Genomic DNA, 5,695 nt, shown 5'->3' on the forward strand with positions numbered 1-5,695 from the left:
CTCTTAATGATCTCTAAAACAGAATATATAAAATCACTACAAAAGCATAAGGATATGGGAAGAAATATTATTATCAAACAGGAATATATGATCAAAGAGATCTGTTATTGAAAAACTAATTCAAATTCTCTACATACGTAGGGCTTTTTTTATAGCTTTAGTAGAGAGAATTACTCCATTACAAAAGAGAAGAGAAGAAAAAGTAAAAAAAGTAAAACTAAACTAAACTACTACTTTTCTGAACTAAAACAATAAACTCTCATTTTTCATCTGCTTGTATACACATCATTGATTTCTCAAAAACCTTCATATTATTAACGTAGCATATTAAATCCATGCATATGTAATTCCTCACATGGCAAGTATGTGGACTTCTTAGCTAACATTCTTATTTCCATCCTTTTTTGTTTATTTTCTGCATAAAATAAAATATCCTTTCATTAAAATATGTATGAAGTAGAATAAAAATTTATAATAAAAATAAAATCTTTTCATTAAAATTAATATCTTTCAAATGATGTTGTGAATAAGTAGTCTCCACACTTTTTACACACGCAGAGGCAGTGTTTACCACACGCTCATATCTAAATAATGGGTCCAATACAATAATTCTCGATGTCGTTGTTCATTCGGGCTTAGCGTACATTCAATCACAAATCTCTTCCTTTCCTTCATATTACGAGGTGTATTCCGAATTTTAGTCCAATGAGCTTTATTTTATAAGAAGCGCAAAACTATACAAACGCCATCAAACATGTACAAAACAAAGAGCTAATAAATATAAAATAAGATATAAAAATGACCTGTTTACACACTCATTAGTATAAAATATGGATTTTAAACTCCATCTCTCCTTGAACTTGAAACATGTTATAGTTGTTACTAATTTAAACAAGATCTCATGCACATAAGATAGATAATATATGCATAAACCTATTTTACACCGTCGGTTATCATGTTGTGATTTTGGTTGGAATTTAACAACCACATCTTTGATCGTCGGATTCTTTATATATCTCATAACTTACTAGTTACATGGTGAAGTATATGATATAATCTTGGGCATCGGTTCGTAAAATGAAAAAATTTATATTTTAAACATCCATGAGATTCATATTTTTATTTTCTCTTTCCTTCATATATTTTTTTGTCTCTTGCACATTCCACCTTAGGTGGTCTCCCTTGTACTCCTATTTGTACTTTTGTTAATGCATTCTTCTTTACCAATCGAAAAAAATAAATAAAACAATAATAATTACTATTAAAACCATGTTTGAAAAATCATACAAAACTTTTGGTTGGTAACCTAGCGACAAGCTGGGCTCCAACTCCTCTTTGAATAACAACACCTAATCTATAAAAAATGAAACTACCTACACCACTATTAGCGTCATTGCTAAATAAACAATTTTGAAGACGCTTGAAAAAATCCAGAGTATCCTCACCAAGTTCCCTTAAGGTAGAAAAAGCTATAACACTCAATCCATATCCATGTGCAGCACACTTGTCCGAGTACTTGATGCGCTTACGTGAAACCGCACCAGAAATAGCCTTACCAGGACAAAGGAGTAGACACCATCACCAGTGAATGGAGAGACACCTGTAACATCCATACAAACATCCCTCCCATTTTAAGAACAAGGATGTCAGCGGGCTTTAGGTCTTTTTCATCATCTGTCCGAAGACCGAGAGAAGCCTCCTTACGCACAGGCACATTGGCTTTGTAACAAATGTCAAAAACAACATCACGAACAACATCATGGTGAAACTTATATCCAATATCCTTAGCACAATGAAGCGCATGATCACCAAAAGCATCCATAGATTATTTACAACTTGGGTATAAACTATTTTCAACAAATAAAGGAATACCAAGACGATAACAAAGCACATCTCTAAATTATCGAGGTTCGAGGCATTGATTAAGCCCACTAATGGGCACCGCCAAAAGATAATCTTGGGCATGCTTGACACGGTTACATTGCCATAGGACGGAATCTCTTACAGACATATGAAATTGGTCTGGGATTTGTATATAAAAACAGTACTATGTTTTTTTAGATGCAATTTAATTTTTTTGCCGAATTCACATATTAAGACACATTTTGAATGGGTTAGTATACTTCTAAATCTTTAGCAAAATGATCAAGATTACCAAATTATCTAGTTTTTCTTGAACTATCTTCTCTCGATTAAGACCTTCAGAGATTTCATTTTCAAATCCTCGTATTTTTTTGAGACAATCACTTGCAACAACAATATCAGGTTTCTTTTGCATGTCTTTATTCTCAATATGAAATCTGTATTATTGAACTTTGTTACTAAATAAAGAATTTTCAATTTCCAAAAGTTTCTAATTCCATTCCTTAAAAAGTTTACTAGCAACTAGATTTTCATGGAACATGTATTCGTCAAAGTCAAAATTTGTGTCCTGATAAGATTTTCCAGCAGCATATGCAACCTTGTGCCTCTTACGCTCTATACAATAATCATCATGCATGTCATCAAGATTTGCAATATATGGTGGTTGTATTCTCCGCTAGTGCATACAGATGATAAATGAAGCATTGGACATCATCATCAAACACAAGTTCGAGACTTATGATAAGGAGATGTTGTATATTTAGAAAATGTATTCGTCTTGTTCCTAGAGATTTTTATAAGTTATCTTGGAGTATCATCCTTAAGTGCCAGGCATACTAAATTTACCATCAAAGGAACTAGTATTATTTACAGCTTTAAGAGAAATACTTATCTATTTTTCAGACCGGTGTTCATTATAAAAAATCTTCAATTTGCCAACTAGATCACTCTTTGTTAGTTGTGAAAGATCATTTTCTTATGTGATGGCGTGATTTTTAGACTCGTATGGTAAAGACTTAAGAATTTTACAAACAATGTCTTTCTCGAGAACAATTCTTCCTAAAGAATGTGAGGAGTTCACTATCTGAGATAATTTTTGGTTAAATTAATCAAAGGTATCATCATCATACATACAAAGATTTTTCCAGTCTGAAAAAGCGGGGGTCTAACAACCACACCCTATGTATGGAAAAACTCCAATACAATTCCAAGAGAATCAACTAGACAGTCAAACTCAATCAATGAAAATATATCCAAGAGTTGTATCTTTGTTTCTCAATGTAATCAGCAAATCAAACAGATTGAATATGTGAGCCTGATAATTATGAGAAACAACTTGAACGGTACCAACGACCAATGTTCAAGTGTCAATCAATTTATACCAACAACGAAAGGTTGGATTATCTAATTGATTGAACTACGCATAACCTGTGATATTTCAATTATATAAACAAATATAATGCGAAAAAGAAATAATACAGACACCAAAAAATTTGTTAACGAGGAAACCGCAAATGCAGAAAAACCTCGGGACTTAGTCCGGATTTGAACACCATACTATATTAAGCCGCTACAGACACTAGCCTACTGCAAGTTAACTTCAGACTGGAATGTAGTTTAGCCCTAACCAATCTCACACTGATCAAGGTACAATCGCGTTCCTTACGTCTCTGAATCCTAGCAAGACTCTACGCACTTGATTCCCTTAGCTGATCTTACCCACAACTAAGAGTTTCTACGACCCAAAGTCGAAGACTTGATAAACCAATATGTCTCACACATAAAAGTTTATTTAATAGATAAATTTGTCTCCCACGGAAATACCTATGAGTTTTGTTTCGTCTTTTGATAAATCAAGGTGAACAGGAACCAATTGATACAACGTACTTATATTCCCGAAGAACAACCTGGTAATATCAATCAACTCACAATAATCTTAATAAAATGGTAGCAAAACAAGATAATATGGAATCACAAACGATGAGACGAAGATGTTTGTGAATAATTTTTATCTTGCCTATCATAGATTAAATCTCGAGCAAATCTTAGAGAAGATAGTACTCAATACGATATAACAAAGCAAGATCAGAACACGCAACTATAGAGAAAATAATTTGGTCTGGATTCGCAATCCCAATGGAGTCTTTAAGTCGTTAACGTATAATGTTTTTAGGAAAAATCTAGGTTAAAGGATAGTCGATTCTAGTCGCAACTAGTATTACAAAGGAGATGTGGGGATTAGGTTTCCCAATTGCTAGAGTTCTCCCTTATATAGTCTTCAAATCAGGGGTTTTCAATCAATGTTACCTTGGTAATAAAGCATTCAATATTCACCATTAGATGAAAACCTGATTAGACTCAAGCTAATATCTTTCCACTGTTAGATCGAACTTAGCTTGTAATACACAAATGAAAAGTGACTTCATTTAAATATGAGTAACTGTACCTAAACGTGTACACCTTGTTGGCTCAATAATAGTTAACCGAAGTTAACCATTTGAACACTTTCATAGCAATCATGTTCATCTTAACACAACTAGTTCAAATGACTCAAATGAAACTAGTTATAGAGTTGTTCAATTGTTTATATTCTCATAAAAGTATACAAGACACAATTGAAGCAAAATCGATTTTGATTCACTCGAATCAATTCATGAACATTATAGCCAAGGTTTGCAAAAGATTGTATTCATTATTTTATAAATGTATTAGTTCATGAAAAAACCGATTTTAGAACTTAACCCACTCAAGTATACAAACGAGTACGCATACCTAAGTAGACGGACTTCGCCTGGGTTCGCCAGTATGCGAATGGGTACGCATACTGTCGTACACCACCAAACTCAGTTGAATTCCCGGACTTGAACTTACGTCGATACGCATACGGGTATGCATACTAAGTTCCCGGACTTCAACTACCAAACCAGTACGCATACAGGTATGCATACTATAGTTCCCGGACTTGGAATAACTTGCAACAGTTAGCATACAAGTACGCATACTGTGCTATATCCAATTAATGGTTAAATGTTCTAAACTCCCATTTCAATCATTGAAACATTCTTAGAAGACGACAATAGCTGTCTCACACAAACTATTAGCTTCAACGCATTTTTCAAGTGATCGAATGATTAATACGAAACATTCTGATTTTACACCAAATGACTGTCTCATACAAATCATATAAGACGTTACCAGGTGATTTTCACATGATCATCATTTGACTTTTGTCAAGAATATAAGATGAACTTGGTTAAACCGAAAGCTTACCAACACATATTTCGAGAAATATGTAAGCGAGTTAAACTCAGCTCGAAATATCAAATATGTATAATAGAAGTCTATATAGCCATACGAGTATACAAATTTTGTCTCAAATAGGAGATAGAGTAGAAATAGACTTCTGAATGATAGATGAGTTCAAGTCTCCACATACCTTTTGTTGACGAAGTTCCACAAGCTCCCCTTAGTAGTTCTTCGTCTTCAATCGATGAAGCCATGAAGTCTAAAGCTCAACTACACATTATATCCTAATCCGAGACTTAGCTATAAGTAGACTAGAAATCAAGACTTATAGTTTTGGCAAATAAACTTTACAAACAAGCTTAAGATAACAACGCTTGTGAGTTTGACCGAGCAGTGCTTTAACACAATCAGATAATGATATGATTTTAACTTATATATAAAATAATCGCAATCGCATGGCGTCTACAATGTAGACAACATCAAGTACCGGTCGAACCCACTAGGAGCGATTAAAAATACCGTAACCAATTTTCGTAATTGACTAACTAAAAAAGATATGAATCTTTGTTTTTAATGAATAAAACAA

This window comes from Papaver somniferum, chromosome 4, assembly GCF_003573695.1.
Source record: "Papaver somniferum cultivar HN1 chromosome 4, ASM357369v1, whole genome shotgun sequence".
In the NCBI taxonomy this organism is placed as follows: domain Eukaryota; kingdom Viridiplantae; phylum Streptophyta; class Magnoliopsida; order Ranunculales; family Papaveraceae; genus Papaver; species Papaver somniferum.